Source organism: Vombatus ursinus, unplaced genomic scaffold, assembly GCF_900497805.2.
Source record: "Vombatus ursinus unplaced genomic scaffold, bare-nosed wombat genome assembly UNPS02014769.1, whole genome shotgun sequence".
Classification (NCBI taxonomy): domain Eukaryota; kingdom Metazoa; phylum Chordata; class Mammalia; order Diprotodontia; family Vombatidae; genus Vombatus; species Vombatus ursinus.
In genome coordinates, this window is record NW_020954547.1 from 1,168,991 (window position 1) to 1,189,619 (window position 20,629).

Genomic DNA, 20,629 nt, shown 5'->3' on the forward strand with positions numbered 1-20,629 from the left:
GCTAAAGAAAATACCTTAAAAAACAGAATAGGCCAAATGGTAAAAGAGATGCAAAGATCCATTGAAGAGAACCCTTTATTGTTTTTTGTTTTTTTGTTTTGTTTTGTTTTGTTTTTAGGCAATTGGGGTTAAGTGACTTACCCAGGGTCACATAGCTAGTTAAGTGTCAAGTGTTTGGTCTAAGGCCAAATTTGAACTCAGGTCTTCCTGACCTCAGGACCAGTGCTCTATCCACTGCACCACCTAGCTGCCCCTAAGAGAACATTTTAAAAGTAGAATTGGCCAAATAGAAAAGGAAATATGAAAGGTCACTGAAGAAAATAATTTCTTAAAAATTCAAATTGAACAACCGAAAGTTAATGACTCCATGAGACATCAAGAAACAATAAAACAAAGTCAAAATAATTTTTAAAAGAAGAAAATGTGAAATATCTCCTCAGAAAAACAACTGACCTGGAAAAAAGATTGAGGAGAGATAATTAAAGAATTATTGGATTACCTGAAAGCCTCAAAGACAACTGTCCCGATATCTTAGAACCAGAGGGCAAAATAGAAATTGAAAGAATCCACTGTACCACCTAAAGGAGATCCCAAAATGAAAACCCCCAGGATATTATAGCCAAATTCCAGAGCTCCCAGATCAAAGAGAAAATACTTCAAGCAGCCAGAAAGAAACCATTCAAACACCATGGAGCCATAGGCAGGATCACACAAGATTTAACAGCTATCACATTAAAGGAGCAGAGGGTTTTGAATATGATATTCTGGAAGGCAAAAAAGCTGGGATTGCAACCAAGAATAACCTACCCAGAAAAACTGGATATAATCCTTTGGGGGGGGGAATAAGGAGGGGAGAATGGATATTTATTAAAATAAAGGGCTTTCAAACATTCCTGTTGAAAAGGCTAGAGCTGAATAAAAAATTCTACTTTCTAATATAAGACTCAAGCATAAAAAGATAAACATGAAAGAGAAATCATAAGGGACTCAATAATAGTAAACTGTTTACTTTTTTACAAGAGAAAATGGTGCATGTATCTTCTAAGAACTTTATCATTATTAGGAAAGTAAGAAGGATTCTACAAAGAAAGAGAGTTCAAGAGTGAGTTGATTATGTTGGGATGATGCAAAAAAATGGACAGGCAAGAAAGCAGAATGCTCTGGGAGAAGGGGGAAGGGAGAGGAAGGATGGGAGAAATTATCTCATATAAAAGAAGAACACAATAAAGAGCTTTTACAATGGAAGAGAAAATTGTATGGGTTAAGAGCTGCCAATGTTTGAACCTCATTCACATCTAAATTGGTTCAAAAAGGTAAAAAGAATATAGATATATATATGTGTGTATATGTATACATATATATGATATACATATACATATGCATACATACATACACACACATACTCAATTGGTAATAAAAAACAATCTTGTCCAACCGGGAAGTAGGAGGAAGGGAAAAAGAGAAAGGGGCGGGGGGTAATGGGAAAGCAGATTTTAAAAAAACACAGTGGTCAGAAGTAAAAACAGATTTTAAAGGAGAGAAAGAGAGGGAGAGGGAGAGAGAGAAAGAAACAGAGAGAGAGAGAGAAATAGGATGGAGGAAAATGCACAGTTAGTAATCATAATTGTGAATGTGAATGGGATAAACTCACCCACAAAATAGAAGTAGATAGCAGAATGGATTAGAAACCAGAATCCACCAATATGTTGTTTACAAGAAAAACACTTGAAACAGAGACACACATAGAGCTAAAATAAGGGGCTGGAGCAGAATGTATTATGCTTCAACTTAAGTTAGAAAGGCAATGATAGCAATCATGATCCCAGACAAAGTAAAATCAAAAGCAAAAATAGACCTAATTAAAAGGGATAAGCAGGGAAACTAAACCTTGCTAAAAGAAACCATAGACAATGAAGTGATATTAATACTAAACATATGTACAAAGTGGCATAGTCTCTAAACTTTTAAAGGAAAAAAATGAATTACAAGAGGAAATAGACAGTAAAACTGTACTACACTTTCACTATACTAGTGGGAGACTTCAATTTTCCCCTCCCAGAGCTAGATAAATCTAATCATAAATTAAATAAGAAAGAAGTCAAAGAGATAAATAGAATATCAGAAAAGTTAGATATTATAGGGCTCTGAAGAAAACTGAATGGGATATTCTTCTCAGCGGTATATGTCACCACACACACACACACACACAAACATATATTAGGGCATTAAAAACCTTGCAACCAAATGCATAAAAGGAGAAACATCAAATGCATCCTTTTCCGATGACAATGCAATAAAAATTTTATTTAATATATAGCCATGGAAGCATAGTTTAAAAGTTAATGAAGCTAAATAATATAATACTAAAGAATGAGTGGGTCAAAGAACAAATCATAGAAACAATCAATTATTTTATTAGAAAGAATAACAATGAGACAATATTCCAAAATTTGTGGGATGTAGGCAAAAGAGTATACAGGGAAATATGTATATCTCAGTGCAAGCATACATCAATAAAAGAAAGAAAGCAGATCAATGAATTGGGCATGGAACTAAAAAGAACAAATTAAAAATCCCTAATTAAGCACCAAAATGAAATTCTGAAAAATCAGGGAGTCATAAAACTGAAAGTAAGAAAAATTAAACTAAATAAAACCAGGAGCTTCTTTTGTGAAAAAATACATAGTTAATTTGATTTAAAAAAGAAGAAAACCAAATCACTAGTATCAAAAATTAAAAGGGTGAATGTACCACCAATGAAGATGAAATTAAAGCAATTATTATGAGCTATTTTGCCCAATTATATGCCAGTAAAACTAACAATGTAAGTGAAATGAATGAATATTTACAAAAAATATAAACTGCCCAGATTAACAGAAGAGGAAGTAGAATATTTAAATAAGCTTATCTTAGAAAAAAGAAATTGAACAAGCCATCACTGAGTTCTTTAAGGAAAAATCCTTAGGACCAAATGAATTTACAAGTGAATTCTACCAAACTTTTAAGGAACTAATTCCAATACTATATGAACTATTTGAAAAAAAAATATGTAAAGGAGTCCTACCAACTTTCTTTTATGACATAAATACAGTTTTGATGCCTAAACCAGAGAGAAAAAACACAGAAAAAAACTATAGACCAGTTTCCTTAATGAATATTGATACCAAAAAAAAATAAAATACTACCCAGGAGATTATAGCAATATATCACAAAGATCATACACTATGACCAGGTGGGATTTATACCAAGAATGCAGGGCTGGTTCAATATTAGGAAAACTATTAGCATAATTGACTATGTCAATAAGAAAAACCACAAACATACTATCTTAATAAGTGCAGGAAAAGCCTTTGACAAAATACAACACCCATTCTTATTTAAAAAAAAACACTAGAGAGAATAGGAATCAATGGAGCCTTTCTTAAAATGATTAAGTAGTATCTATCTAAAACCAACAGCAAGCATTATCTGTAATGAGGATAAACTTGAAGCCTTCCCAATAACATCAGGGGAGGAAACAAGAATGTCCATTAACACCATTTTGATTAAACATTGTACCAGAAATGCTAGCTTTAACAATAAGAGAAGAAAAATAAATTGAAGGAATAAAAATAGGAAATGAAGAAAGAAAACCATCATTCTTTGTAGATGATATGATGGTGTACTTAGAAAATTAATGAAAAAACAAGTTGAAACAATTAACAACTTCAGCAAAGTTGCAGGACATAAAATAAACCTACAGAAATCATCAGCATTTCTACATACTACCAACAAAACCCAGCAGGAGGAGCTAGAAAGAGAAATCCCATTTAAAATAGCTTCAAACAATATAAAATACTTGGGAGTCTACCTCCCAAGAAAAACCCACAGATTATATGAACACAAGTACAAAACATTTTTCACACAAATACATATCTAAACAATTGGAGAAATATTAATTGCTCGTGGGTAGGCTGAGCCAATATAATAAAAATGACAATTCTACCTAAAAAAAAAAATAATAATAACTCAGGAGTATCAATTCACTCCCTCTGCAGTCCGCATTATCCTTAAGGATTGCCCTATCTCCTTTTCTGGTCACATGCATCCTTAGTAACATGCCATTATAATATACCACAATAATATACTTTTATACAACTTCCCACACACAAGTAAAATGTGATAAACATGCCACAGTTTACTTATGACCACCATGTGTCTTTCTGTTGCCTATTTGTGATTCTGGTCACTCTAAAAGTTATATTTCATGATTCATTATCATCACTAGACTGTGGCAATGAGCCCCTGAGCATCCCCAATTCCCAAATGCTAATATTATTTTCCAACTCAATTATGGACACACCTCATTATCTATATGTAGTACCTTTTCAAGTTATATTGATGAACTATAAAATGGACAATGCATATTTATAAAGTACCCAGTGAGGCAAATGTCAAACCTGTGGATAAAATAATCTTTTTTTTTAAATTTTTCAGTTATTGACAAAGTAAACACAGTCCTTGGAAGAAAGTAATTTATATCACTGCAATGATTAGAAAAAGAAAGAAATCCTGTCTGAAGTCTTCTTTTCCTCTTATTTAGTCTGTAACCCAGATATTTCTGTGTAATATCTACAGTGGTTAGGATGTACCACAAACTTACTCATCTCTCTTGACTTCTGACTTCATCATGGACCATATCCATTTAGTCAAGCTCTGCTTTCCCTTACTTCATCCAGAACCAAAAGTTGTTTTAAAAAAAAAGTTATTAGCAGTTAAGGAAGAGAGAGAAAAGAGGAATAAAAAGCCTAGAGAGAAAGGGGTAATCAACAGGTTGTGGATTTCCATTGCATGGCCACAAAATGACTTACAAACTTATGAGATTGCAGAAGACTCATTCCTATTTTCTTAAAACCTTATTAGCTAAATGTGAAGCAAACAATTTATATTGAGAATTAGTCCAACATCCATCTGCCTTTTTTTTAAGCATTATCTATTCAAGTTGGCCTACTTGCTCTTCCTTCTACATGTTATTACAATTCCTGACCCCATGGCTTAACACAAATGGTCCACCATATCTTGATTATACATTTTTCCCATTTATGACTCCTAGAATCCATAACTTCCTTCAAAGCACAGTTCAAGTGTCATCTTCTAAACAAGGCATTAAATAATTCCTTTAGTTGTTCATACTCTTTTTGCTCCATCTTAAAATTACTTTGCATTGCTTTGTATGTACTTAGTATTTACTTATTTGGGTATGTGTTGTATCTCCTCCTACTAGAATGTAAGTTTTGTGCAGAACTTGTGTTTGTATTCCCAGTACCCAGCACAGTTCTTTGCATGTTGTAGGTGCTCATGGTTTACCAAATTTAATCAAATCTGTGTCCTAATTTTCTAGTATCTTTTACCTGTGCTGTATGTATTTTGTATGTACTTTTTCTTTAAATGTTGTCTTTCCCACTTGCCCTCTTTGAGGGCAAGAATGGGTTTTGCCTTTCTTTGTATCACCATCACTTACAGGGCCTCATTCTTCTCTAGGCTCATACTTCTCTTTCCACTAGATTGTAGCTGTCTTCTCACTCTATAACTACTAGAACACCATAAAACTTCATTCTGTCCCTGTAGCTCCTTCCTCTTATTGATCAATTCCTTCCAGAACCTCCATTTTAAGGAAAGTGCCCAGCACAGCCATGTTCACGGCTTAATTCTCTCAAGGCTCTTCATCTGACCCTCTGGACTTGTCTCTACCATGCTCCCAACTGGGTGTTTCCCCACCAAAACTAAATTCATTATCTATTCCCAAAGCCCTCCTTTCTTCTGAACTTCCTTAGTATCTTGGAGGGTAGTGTCATCCTCCCAGACACCTAGGCTCACAACCTAAGTGTCATTCTTGACTCCTTACTCCCAAGAAAGGGATAACCCCTCCATATCCAATCAGTTGTCAAGGCCTATTGTTTCTACCTTAACAATATCTCCTGTATATGCTTCTTTCTCTTCTCTGACATGGCTGTCACTGTGGTGCAGGCCCTCACCACTTCATGCCTGTACCATAGAAATAGTCTGCTGATTGGTCTCCTAGCCTTTTTTTTTTGCTTTTTGGTGAGGCAATTGGGGTTAAGTGACTTACCCAGGGTCACACAGCCACTAAATGTCAAGTGTCTGAGGCTGGATTTGAACTTAAGTCCTCCTGACTCCAAGGCCAGAACTCTATCCACTGCACCACCGAGCTGCCCCCTCTCCTAGCCTTTTGTCTGCCCACTCAAGTCCATCCTCCATTCATCTGTTAATTTGATTTTCCAAAAGTGCAAGTTTGAGCACGCCATTGCATTATTCAATTAACTCTAGTGACTCCCTATTACCTCTATGGATCAAATATAAAATCTTATGTTTGACTTTTAAAGCCTTTCATAAGCTGATCCCTCCTTCTTATCTTTCCAGTCTTCTTATTCCTTCCACCACCACCGCTACCTCCAACTATGATCCAGTGATCCAGTGACACTGGTCTTTTTGTTGTTCCTTACATTAGATACTCCATGTCTGAATCTGATTCTTGGAATTTAACTTGCTATCCTTTATTCCTGGAACTCTATCCTTTCTCATCTTTTTCTAGCTTCTCTGGTTTCCTTCATATCTCAGCTAAAGTGTTATCTTCTATGAGAAGTCTTTTCTGATCCTTCTTAATACTACTGCCTTTCCTTTGCCTATTATTCCTAATTTAGCATACATATATGTCTTGTTTGTGCATAGTTTTTTGGTGTTATTTCCCTCTTTATATTGTAAGCTCCTTGAGAATAGGGACTATATTTTGTCATTCTTTGTATGCCTAGTGCCTGATACATAGTAGTAGCTTAAAAAATGCTTGTTGGTGTGGTTCATTAAGCACTCATTTACTGTACTAAGCATTTAAGATACAAATACAAGCCAGTAAGTTAATCCCTGCCCTAATGAAACTTATATTCTAAAGGGAAAAGACAAATATAAAGGGGAGCTGGAAATATGGAGGGAATATGCTGATTAGGAAGGTGACCCAAACATGAAGTTGTGTGGATATGGCTAGAAAGTGCCAGGGATGGTCATGGCCCTATTCCTCTTATCAGAGCCTAGTAACCCAGGGTCAGACTCTAAGATTCCAGAAAGGAATGAGAATGATGGCCTGAGTATAAGTAGCATAGCATGAAGTGGCTTAGAAGCCTGAAACAGTCTATATAACTAGATTGATGAGTTGTTGAGCTAGTCAAGCATTTATTAATCATTTATTAAGTGCTTACTGTGTTAGTCAATAAGCGCTGGTGTTCATGTTAATAACAAGTACTTACTACTTGTCAGACATCATGCTAAGTACCTGGAATATGAATACAAGGAAAGTGTAAAATAACTCCTGCTCTCAAAGAGCTTACAATCTAATGGGAGAAGACAATATATGAAAGGAAGCTGAAATGTATGATTTTTGTTGGGGGTTCTGCAGAGAAGTCGAGAAAGAGGAGGACTGAGACAAAATCATGAGATTTGGTGATTGAGAGATTATTGGTAATTTTGGAGAGAGCAGTTTCTGTTTAATGAGGAGGTCAGAAGCCAGACCATAGAGAGTTAAACAGGGTGTGAGAAGAAGGAAGTGAGACATCCTTCTTAAGTTGATTAGCCAGAAAAGGGAGAAAAGATATTGGATGATAGCTAGTAGGAATGGATGCATGAGACTCTCAAGAGTGAGAGATTTTTTGAGGGTGGGGGAGACATGGGCATCTTTATAGGAAGAAGGGAATCAGCCAATAGAAAGGAAGAGATTAAAGATGAGTGAAAGAATGAGGATAATAGAAGGCAAAATCTTCTAGGGATGACAGGATGGAATGGGATCACTTTTGTGTTTAGAAGTGTTTGCTTTAGCAAAAAGAAGGGCCCCCTCTCTGTGTTAAATAGGGGTAAAGGGGTAGAAAGTGGCAGAATATATCTCAGTGATGTGAGTTGAGGAGGAGGGGAGAAGAGGAAGCTCTCCATGAATATCCTTAATTTTCACAGTGAGGGAAGGTTTCCAGCTGACAGGATAGAATTGGGAGAGCTCTGGGAGATTTAAGGAGGGATAAAAAAGTTTGGTGAAGGATAAAAGGTAGTGAGAGGGATGAGTCAATTAGGGAGGTGCAAAAGGATTGCTGTGATGCAGTAAAGGACCAGTTGAGATTATGTAACAAATTTGTGGTAGACAGTCAACACAGTTTAATATATGCTCTAGATCTATCTCTCTATCTGTCTATCTATGTAAACTGCTCCTTATCAGTTTCCTTTTACAATCCTCATATTGTGGATCCTCATTCTGGCCCACTAACTGAGGGGATACCCCAGGACTTCTCTAATCCTTCTGTACTATCTTATTTGATGACTTCATCAGGTCCCATAAGTTCAATTATCATCTCTAGGTTGATGATTCAGAACAGCTAGGTGGTACAGTGGACAGAGTGCTCTGCCTGAAGTCAGTAAGACTTATCTTCTTGAGTTTAAATCTGGCCTCAGACACATACTAGCTGTGTGACCCTGGACAAGTCACTTAACCCTGCTTGTCTCACTTTCCTCATCTGTAAAGTGAGCTGGGGAAGGAAACACAATCCACTCCGATATCTTTGCCAAGAAAATCCCAAGTGGGGTCACAAAGAGTTAGACATGACTGAAACAACAACAACAGTTTGAGATGATGATTCACAAGTTTTCTATCATGCCCTATTTCCTCTCCTGAGCTCTAGCTGAACTGTCTGTTCATTATTTCAAGTTATATGTCCTGTATACAGCTCATCTCAAATAGAGTTCGTTATCTTTCTCCCCAAACCTCCCAGTCACTCAGCTCCACACCTCAGTCACATCCTTATTCACTGCACATATCCAATGCATTGCCAAGTCTTATTGCTTCTGCCTCCACCTTCTGATATATGTACCCTTCTCTCCACTAACACAACCAAAACCTTAGTACAGGCCCTCGTTATGTCTCTCTTGGAAACTGACATCATATCTTCAATTCTCTCCCCACCCCAATCCATCCTCCAAGCTGCGAAAGTGATTTTCTTCAAGTATAGATCTGACTTTGGCTCTCTCTACACTCCAGAGTCAAATCTAAACTCCTCTACTTGGTATATGAAGTCCTTTATAACATGGCCCATTTCTTTTACTACATTCCATGTAGCACTGGCTTACTTACTGTTCCTCACCTACTTCCATTTCCCATTTCTATACATTGGCGTTAGTTTTCCTTCATGTATGGAATGCTCTCCTTCCTCATCCCTACCTCTCAGAGCCCTGGACTTTTTTCAAGATTCAGCTCAAGGGCACCTTGTATGGGAGGTCTTTGAGAGCCCCCAGTTCCTTGTGGCTTACCTTCTAAGGATCCCTTCCATCTGCTCTGTACGTCTCTTGCATGCACCTATTTTTTTACATGTTGTCTTACCCATGAGAAGGGAAGAGCCTAATGGGAAGGCGTATACATATCGATTGGCCAATTTACTGAAGAGGAGAAGGCAGATAGTGGGTGGCAACCAAAGACTGAGGCATAGTAAGGCATGAGCAGCAATCAGGCAAGAGGTAAAGAGATAAGAAGGTAGAGGAGAGTTTATAGTTGAACTATTTGAAAGGGAAGAATATGAGGTCAGAGTAAGGGCTGAGGAAGATTGACTAGAGGTCGATGTGAGAACAAAAATTAACAGGTTTAAGGACTGTGAGGTAGAGGGCGAGGTGGAAGGAAAAGATGTTATGATCGAACAGAAGAATTTAAGAGTTCTAAATTTGGGAGTTAGAAGAGCTATGAGTAATGGCAAGATGAAGGAGATGAGATTCTCTGTATGTGACAGAGTAGACAGGTCATGGGAACTGAAGAGGTTGGAATAAATTGAAGTTTCCAAGTCCAAAGGAAGAGGTTGGGGGGAAGGGAAAGACAATGACCCAGCTATTGAACTTCTTAAGAATGGAGGGAGAATGTCTTGAGGGCTGGTAGATAATTTTAACCAGCATCTGGATACAGATGAATGGAGTACACCTTAAAGGTACAAAGGTTAGTGGGTGGTGACAGCAGAGTGAGGGTCTACAAATAGCTGTGAGGAGAAAGTGTACTTACTCCTCATCTTGGCCCACAGTGTCAAAGTCCCTGAGACAGGGCCTTACTCAATATTGGAGAGAACTCAGTCACTCAGTCACTCAACAAGCATTTATGAAGAACTTATTATATGCCAGGCACTGTTCTAAGTATCTGGAATACAAAGAAAGGAAAAATTATGGTCCATGTACGCAAGGATCTCACGGTCTAATGGAAGGAGACAACATAGGAACACTATGTATATGCAAGATACATACAGTATAAGTAAGAGAGAGTCTTAGAGACAAGGAAAGGCCTTTTGCAGAAACAGTTTCTCCAAAAGAGAACCATTGGGGGGGGGGGGGGCCTGGGTAATGAGGTTAAGTGATTCGCCCAGGGTCACACAGCTAGTGTCAAGTGTCTGAGGCCAAATTTGCACTGAGGTCCTCCTGACTCCTAGCTGCCCCCTTGTTTTTTGTTTGTTTGTTTGTTTGTTTGTAGGAGAACCATTTTTCACCAAGTACAAGAAGATAGAAAGTATATTGAAGGAAGAAGTGTAAGACGAAGTTGCCTTTACTTAATTGTGGCTGAAAACGGCACAGTGGAAGAAGGGAGGGCAGAGCAGGATAGGGTCTTTGGCAGGACTGAGTTAGATGAAGCGTGATAAAGCAGGAAGGAGTAGCAGGGAAAGCGAAGACTTCTAGGCAGCCCGTGACTCTGAAATAGGGCTTTGGAAAGGGGAGAGCTGGGCTTAGATAGTCTTTGGACAGGGAAGTGCCATTTGGTTCTGCCTCCTGTCCATAAAGGTCCTGAGGTCATACAGGATAACATCGAGGTGTTCTTCCTCAAGTGCCAAAAAAGAACACTAAACCTAACCCATAAGACTAAGCTCCTCACAAGTAGAGACTATATTATTCTTTGTATTTTTATCCCCAGCACCTGGAACCTAGTAGGTGCTTAATAAATACTTTTTAAAATAATTGATGGAAGAAGGAAAATAGGCATGGGCATCTGTTAGTAAAAATACCTGAACTCCGGGATCCTGATGGAACTCATATTCAACAACAGTTTTTTTGGTCACATTCCAGGATGTCAGGACATAACTGATACATAGTCAAAGTATGTACTTAGTTACTGGCCTGGTTTCTGAGACTTTAACCCTGAGTAGGAGCCTGGTGCTGAGATTTTGATCATGGTCTCTGTGGCGTGAGGCCTGCCATTTGTGTGCGCAGTGGTTTTGGAGGGCTAAGAAGAATTATTAGCTTACCCTGCTAGGCCCTATCTCTATGGTAATGGAAGATAACATCGATGTCGACTCCCTCAACTTTGCTGGTGAGCCCTCTTTCCTCTCCCTTTTCCTCCCCAAACTCTGGCTTGTTGGTAGTAGAGAATTAAACAGAAGAACTATACTACATTTATGTAAAATTGGCTATAGTAAATTTTATACCTGTTTGTGCTCAGAGTAATTAATATAAGTTTTCTTTTTAATTTAAGAGAATCAATTAAGCAATCAACAAGCAAAGTGCATACTATGTGCCAGACAGCATGCTAAGTGCTGTGGCTACAAAGAAAATAATCGAAAACAGTCCCTGCCCATAAGGAGCTTATATTCTAATGGAAAGATAAATGTATATAAATGATATATACAAAGTACGCACCAAATAGATGGAAAATATTGAAGGTTATACTAGATGGACAAGGCCTCCCAAAGAAAGTGAAGTTTGGGCTGAGTCTTGAAGGAAGCCAGGGGTTCTAAGGGATTCTAAGGCTAAGATTCTCTCATGATGAGGAAAGAGTAATCTGGGCATGGTGGGGTCCAGTCATTGCAAAGAATAGAGATAGAGTATCTTGTATGAGGGATAAGTAGTCCAGAAAACTGCATTGTAGAGAAAGTAAAGGGCAAAATCTTAAAAGAAGAGAAAAAATAGGGCCAAAGAATGATATGGAAGCATGTTGGTACCAAAGTGACCAGGCCAAGAACCGATAGCAGTAAAGATTAAGAAGTGTCCATGGCTCAGTTAGGGTATTACATGTCTTTCCTCCCAGAGATCTTTTTTTATAATGTTCATCTTTAGGCTTCTGTAAATTTAAATAAAATAGAATCACTTTCTATCTGGTATTTAGAACTTTAAGAATATATATTTAACACAACTGACATTTACAAAGCGATGCAGGAGACCTTTATCATTGTAGAATCCCCTTAATGAAGTGCATTTCTTAGCCTGTGCGAAAGTAAGAATATAAAAATAAGTCATCTTAGATTTTTTCCCTTCCTATTGTCTCAGCAAGGGGCTCATTCACCTCTCATCTATGACCTGCAGTCTTGAGACTACTCTCAAAGATCTCATTTATTTCAAGTTTAAGAAAGGCAAAGAGCTGACCTAGATAGTACATTCTTGCAGAGTAGCTACTGGAGGACTCCCTCTCACAAAAGGGACTTTGATTAAGAATTTCTTAGAAAAAGCAATGTCCACAGAAGTTCACTTCAAAGAGGCCAGAAATGAAGACAAAGGCTAAAATCCAGCCTGAGTCACAGGCACAACTTTGGCTTCATTGACAGCCCTTTATGTGAAAGTAGTCCTTTCTTGAAAACAATCCCTTGGAAGTGAAACAGGAGACAGACCTTCCGTTTCTGTCTTTTCGGTCTGGTTCAGTCACGGCCCAGCAATTACTGCTCACGCTTACAAAAGCTGAGTGAATTAATCTGGCTAATGGAGGGAAAGGGAGGTTGTCATAATTTCAAATGGTGGACTATTCAGAGATTATTTCTAGGTAGTCTCAAAATGCATGCACTCGAGTCAGACTTGGGGGCTTTATGTAGCATTGAAAGATCAAACGCATAGGATGAGGCTACAGTGGACTTTCAATTAAGTAGCAGAGCTGTTTGGTCAGTAGGAACTTGAAAGCTAGATTATGAGGATTATTACAGCTGACATATATATGCATATATATGGTGTTTTATAGTTTATACAGAACTTTACCTCTTATCTTGTCTGCTAAAAAAAAAAAAAGAAAGAAAAAAAACAAACCGTGAAGTATGTAACGCAGAGCTATATAACCAGGAGTGTGCTGGAGCCAGCTCAAACCTGCTCCCAAGAGCCAATTGTCTAACTTTTTAGTGTGAGTATTTACATTTTGGAAATTAGCAAACAGCTACAAGTCAGAACTTCATTCATTTATTGTCTAGACTTAAGAAAATGATGGAGAAATGTTAATAATTCAGAATAAACTTTAAAATATGCCTTAAGTACATTCATTTCCTTTCAGAGATCCAGTTGTTAAATATTTACCAGCATACTGGATATAATATATTCCACCCATCATGCACTATTGATAGGAACACAAATTTAGAGTTCCAGATGACATTGGAAGTCATGTAGTCAATTCACTTCAACACTTTAGTTCAACAAAGATTTATAAAGTGACTAGTCTACACCAGATAGTACGCTAAGTGCTAGAATATAAAGGCAGAAATGAAAATAGTCCTTGTCCTCAAGGAGCTTATATTCTATTGGAGGATCATGAGAACATAGATATAAAGCTAGAAGGAATCTTAGAAGCCATTAGTCCAACCCTCTAGTTTTACAGTTTAGGAAACTGAGGCTCAGAGAGTTGAAGTGATTTGTCCCTGGTCAAAGAGTCAAATAAGTAGTAGAACAGAGATTCAAACACAATCCCTCTGACTCCAGTTCCCATGCTCTCTCCACTCCACCAAACCTATCAACAATGCCCTTCAGATGTTTTGTGGTCATTGATGCTGTTGTGCTTTATTTTTTTTTTCAGTTTACTTGCATATTCAAGGATATAATGCTCCCCAGGCTGTTAATGGGAAGCTGGATGGTGCAGTGAATAAAGCACTGGGCCTGGAATCAGGAAGATTCATCTTCAGGAGTTCAAATCCAGCCTCAGACACTTACTAGATGTGTGAACCTGGGCAAGTCACTTAACCCTGTTTGCTTCCATTTCTTCATCTGTCAAATGAGCTGGAGAAGGAAATGACAAACCACTCTAGTATCGTTGCTGAGAAAACCCCAAGTGGGGTGATGGATAGATGGACACCAGTGAACAACAAGGCTGTTAATGCCATCTCAGCAGGAGATAAAAGATAATCATTATTTTATTCATAGTAGCACTCTTTATGGTAGCAAAGAGCTAGAAACAAAATGGGTTCCCATTCATTGGGGAGTGATTGAACGAATGGTGGTATAATAACATGAGAAGATTACTGTTCAGTAAGAAATGATAAATGTGAGGAATTATGAGAAGCATAGAAAGCTTTGTATGAATTGATACCAAGTGAAAAAAGCCAAACCAAAAGAACAAGATGCACAATTACTACAAAGAATACAAATGAAAAGTCTCTGAAAGGAAGCCGAACTAAGCAACTGAAAAACTAATAATAGTCCCAGACAACAAATAATAAAATATATTTTATATATTTCACTCTTAACTTTTAACTGGGAACCTTCCCCAACCTCTTTTAATCCCAATGCATTCCCTCTGTTCATTATTTCCTATTTATCCTGGATATAGCTTGTCTGGTCCTCAGCACAGTGGCTGGCACATAGTAAGCCCTTAATAAATATTTCTTGATTGATTCCTGGGAGAGAGGCAGGGAACTTCTAGGGAAGAATGTTCTAGCTGTATATTGCCAGATATGGTCACTGCACTAGATAATGGGTATTTCTGCTTAACTGTTTATTTCAAGGGAGGGGCTAAATCTGAATTGTGGTGGGAAGGGAGGTTATACCCAAAAATGACTGTGATGATTAAAAAAAATTATGCTATCCACCCCCCACTTTCCTCCTTAAGACTGGGGGTTGCTTTCTTTCAGGCTTATTTTCATTTCTTTCATTTGTTTCAATGAATCACTTAAAATTCAACTATCTGTCTCTCCATCTTACTAAACACCAGCTTATCTCCACTGCTCCCTTTCCCCTTTTTCTCTGATACTCCTGCCTTTTCCCTTTCATTAGATATCTCCTACAGTCAGGATCAAGTAACATTAAAAGTGTTTCTTTGTTGGGTTTCCAGGGTCTATTTCCACAGCTAGCCACTCATTCTCCTTGCTGCACTAAACCAAAAAACTTCTGGAAGGAATAGCTTTGGAACGACTGTCTACAGTCACTGTTCCCAAAGGGTCAGTTTTGTCCAGCAGGAGATAGCAGAGCATCTGCAGAAGCCAAGGAGAGGTTTTATTCAATACTTAGAAAACAACTACCAAAAAAAAGAGTCATCTGGGAAGAACAACTGGATAAGGAAGACAGATTAGATAGGAAAAGGAAAGAAAGTTGAGGGGGTGGGCAAATGACTTAATCTTTCTCAGTTGATTCATCTGTAAAATAAATATGTCAGACTCAATGTCCTCTAAGCACCCCTACCTTCTCTAAATGTATGATCTTCTGATAATAAACTGAACAAAAATGAAAGACCCAAGAAGAAAAGATAAAGGAAAATAGAAGTGAGTGGGTGTGTATATTTGAGTAGAGTGTGTGATCATGACTGTGAATGTGTATATAAGTGTGTGAGTGTATGTAAGAGTGTGTGTAAATGTGTATTTGGGTGTGATTGTGAATGTGCGTGTATGAGTGTGTGAGAAAGAATGTGTGAGAATTTGAGTGTGTGTGAGTGTCTGTGTGTGAGAATGTGTGTGTATATGACCGTGAGATAATATTGTGAGTGTGTGTGTGTGTGTGTGTGTGCGTGCATCAGTGTGTTTGGTGGAGGGGGAGAATAAAAAAAAAAACCAAGCTGTTTCATCTCAAGGCAAAGTTTTGGGTTTTTTTTTTAATCTTGAAATGACTTTTCACAGAGCATATATTTCATATACAGTACTAAGTTACCATCTGTTTATACCTCCAGAAAGAAAAAAAATGACCGAGTAATTAAACCAACAAATTCTGAGTTGAGTGTTTACTACCAGGATGATTGAGTGCTTGATAAGGACTGCTTTTGTACTTCATCTCAGCAAGAACAGGAGAAAATGAGCAGAGAAACAGCTCTGAGAGTTTATAACCTGTAGACTAATGTGCATTACCGACACAGAGAAAAGAGGAAAATTAATTGAGAGACATGAAAACGAGAGAATTCATTGCAAATAAGCTTCATTAAGATAATGTCATCTCTGCTCTTTTCTTCTATTCTCTGTTGTAATGCCCTATAAACATTGCCAGTGCATATTTACACTCAGGGGCATGTTTGGAACAGACATTTCACATGGACAGCCTTGGCAGCAGCTGCTGTTTGAGACCATGGGAAGGAAATAGTTGCCCAGGAACAGAAACAGTTATGGGAGCAATGTAAAGGGCCTGGCAGACTTTTTAAAAACCAGCCTGATGTCCCTCCCCTGTGAGCCTTCCCCTCTGGCTTCTACATTTTATCATGTGTAAAAGAGACATAGGCTAAATGTTGGGAGGGACTTCTTGGTGCTATTTCAAGGAAGGAACCAATGAAATCATTCTAGAAATGAGTTTGGCTGATTATTATATTATGTGGCAATGTGGTATAAGGGAGAAAGGGCTAGACTCAGAAACAGGACGATCAGGTTATGACTAGCTGTGTGACCCTGGACAAGTCACTGAGCCTCTGTGGATAATAATATTGCTGCATGGGTTGTAATGAGGCTTAAATGAGGTGATGTATGTTAGGTAACAATCAATAAGTATTTAATAATCACTTGATATTGAAATTGAGAAGGAGCTGTCAGATAGGTAGGAAGAGAACCAAGAAAGAGTGGTGTCATTCATGAACACCCCAAGAGGAGAGATTATCCAGGAGTAGGTGACCTGCAGTGTTAAATATAACAGAGAGGTCAAGAAGAATGAAGATTGAGGGAAGGCCATTAGGTTTGGAGATTATTAGTGACTTTGAAAAGAGCAGCTTCAGTTGAAAGATGGGGTCAGAAGTCAGATTTCACAGGGGTAAAGAAGGTAGTGAGAGGAAAGGAGGTAGAAACAGTGAGTATAAATGGCTTTTTTTTAGAAATTTGGCTGAGAAAGGGAGCTAAGTTGTAGGATGGAATTTGAGGATATAGTAGGATCTACTAAAGGATTTTTGAGGATGGAGAAGATGGGTACATTTTATGACAATAGGGGAGGAGGAACCAATAGATAAAGAGAGACTCAAGATTAGAAAGAGGTGGGAAGACGATTATAGAAACAATCTCACTCCGGAAGATGAAAAGGAATGGGACCAAGTAGTCTTGGTTGTTTTTTGGGATGGGGAGGAGGATCTGGGAGGGAGTATTCTTGGCAAGTAAAAGGACCACATTGTTATGAGAGATTGGAAGAAAATATAGACACTGGTGAATTATGTCAAAAGCTTTGGGGATGAAAAAGAAGGGAGAGGGACAGAACTCATAGCAAACAGTTTCATCTATTGTATTTCTAACCACCATGTTACATTTTCTAGATTCCTTTGCCTACTCCTAGAAGTAGCCATGGTGGAGCTAAAACAATTGAAGTGTGTCTTTTATACAGGATTTTTTTTGCTACCTCAATACTTTTTAAAGCTATTTAAACTACTTAAGCTATAAAAGCTTAAAACTGCGCTAAGAATTTTGGGACACCCTATATAACTCCTGGGTGTGGAGTTTGCTTCCATATTAGTTGAAGAGTAGCCTGCAGCTGCTAAGCTATGCAATACATGCCTTATTGTGTATTATTTTTATTTCTTTTATTGATTTTATGTCAATTAAGATAAAATACTGTATACCATATCCAAATATGTCTGCTTATTCCCAAAGTCGTGTAAGACTCAGACTCAGTGAAATATACCAATTGAAGAAGGAGAGAGGGTCCTGATAGCTGAGAGATAAAGAGTTAATACTGATTATAAAAATCAATGATAAACACACCCATTAGATTAATTACACAAAAATGACCACTCAAGGAGAAACGGAACTAGGAAATAGGTCAACCATCCTCTGATAACTGTAGAGAGTTTGGCACACCCAATGCACTCTCTCCAGATCAGGCAAATGCACCTAACAATAAGAGACTCCCTAAAGCCTAGTCCTTCTTGATTACTAGTAAGTATGAGGTAAGTAACTAGCAACGCCGCCTTGCGATGAAAGGACTGATCTCAAAAAGTTAAATTGGGAAAAGTAGCAGCTCACTATTCTATAGGAGGCTACACTCATAGGTCTAACTTCCATACTTAGCAAACTAGTGGATCCTTAACAAAACATAAGAACATGAATGTTTAAGAGGACATGACCTATGAGAAACTTGTGCTTAGGTCCAACATATTTCATCATGAAAAAGGTGATGATGAGAGATATAGTTGCATGACAGCTGCTACTAGGGTCCATGACTATGAGGATAATTGGACAAAGACTGCACAGACATGACCACACACTGAGCAGAGTCTGAGACTAAATAAGATTAAAACTCCATTCATATGCAGAATGAGATAATGACCTGAGATACCTACAAGTAGAAGTGTCCAGTGACCATGGGAAGGTAGATTATACTGAAGACTAACCCTCTCTCCTTTCCAGAGCATGAGTTTGGAAGAGATTGCTTCCCAAATGCTCATGTGAGGAAAGGGGGGAAAAAGTCATATTTACTGAAGAATAGGTTAAAGGTGACTTCCCTGTTATTTTACTACTTGTTTGGGACCTGATTACATTTTTTGCTACATGGTCCATGCCTGGTCTGTTAGCATGGTGAAAAATGAATGTAGTTGACCTTAGCAATTCACAGTCAAACTGGATCGGGGCATAATATGAGCCACGTCAGGCAATTGGCTAGTTGAGGTAAATTATATAATTGAAAATACTGACATGAACGAAACTCTAATAATATGAATACCAAAATGAATGGAAAGCAGGTTACCTGTGAAATGAGGAAGCTGGTTTTATGACACTAACACTGTAAGATTCGATTTGAGTTGATTTCCTGCAAAGTGGTAAGGGCTAAAGAAAGCTAGCAGAAAACAAAAACAATAAACCTTGAAAAATCCAACCCAGAATTTCTAGCCTAGGACATATACATTACTCTCCATCTTTGCTATCCTCTAAATAACCTGGTTTTGACTCTACAACAATAGAGAAGAGTGAGATCACTGATGAGAAGCTTGACCTATTTCTCCCCAAAACTTTTGCACAAAAGAAGAGGGTCTGTTGGTTTGAAGGAGTCATTATTATCAACTCTTCATTTCTGCATTTTAACCTACTCCAGTTTTTTCCACTGGGGTGGCTTCTAGTAGTATTTTTCACTAGGATACAAATGATACAAAGACTGCATAAGAATGAATTAAAGGAAATGCTGGGGAAATAACCTAACCCCAATTAAGAAGGGTAGATGAAGAAAAGCAGTCATGAAAACAACTTTCTAGAAAGCTAGAAGAGTATTCTTCAAACTCATGAATAATCTACATATGTTCCAACCCACCATGCCCACCACCTCTAGATCCTGTATCCCAGTAGAATGGAAGTTCCTTGACGGTAGGGATTATTTGGTTTGTCATATCCTCAGCAACTATCATAGTGCCTTGGTCCAGCCTACGTTGCCAGGAATATTTCGGATTATTTTCATTTACAAATTTTCTCTTCCATTCAAATTTGCCTTCTTGGTGTTCCTCAAACTTGGTATTTCAATGCTTTTGCCCCAGATGACTGCAATGCACCACTTGCACTTTGAATTTATGTCTTCCTTTAAGGCCCAAATCAGGTGGCCCCACCTCTAGGTAGCCTTTCTTGATTCCTCCTGGTTGTTACTGCTCTCTCCCTCTTCAAATTGTATTTTATTTGTTTAAATTTGTATTCACCCTCAGTAAAATGTAATCTCCTTGAGAGCAAGAACTGTTTTCCTATTTGTTGTTTTATCTTTGTATTCCCACTGCATGGCACAATACCTAAAAATAATAGTATAATAACAACGATAATAAAAGATTTTCAGAATTTATAATAATAAATATTAATGTATTAACATATTTACTATTACATATTATGCAATATATAATATTAATATAATACAATTAATATAATAATAAAAGACTATTTGTAACAAAAAGACCAGAACTCAATGGACACATAAGATCCAGAAGAAATATAAGGAAAACATTAAAGGCTAATTATAAAGTGCTCATTAAGGTCAAACTGTTTAGTTATATATATATATATATATCATATATATATATATATATGATATATATATATATGAAAATCTTATCAGTATTCTTAAAACAGTCATCATTACAAAGGATTGTTTGAAAGCAAGGTTGAGACTGAGTTGCATATGGTGAGCTGATTCTAAAAAACAAAATTGGATAGGAAAAGGCAAAAGGGAACAGTTATATTATAAAAATGGGGCATAAAAGCCAGAATTAATACAGAAAAAGCAGGCTGGGGTGGAGGATTAGTATTAGAAATTTACTCTCATCTGGGTTAAGGAGGAAACAATCTGCAAAGGCATAGAAGTCTTCTGAATATGTAGAGAAATGAGAAAACTGGCAGGGAGTCACTTTTAGAGGGGTGTGTGAATTGGGATTTAGGAGGGTGGGAGGAGAAGATGAGGGGACTTTTGGAGGGGTATGTGTATGAGATTGGGGGTCAATGGAGGGGATGGGGAAGTCTCTTGCAGGGGTGGGTGAAATGAG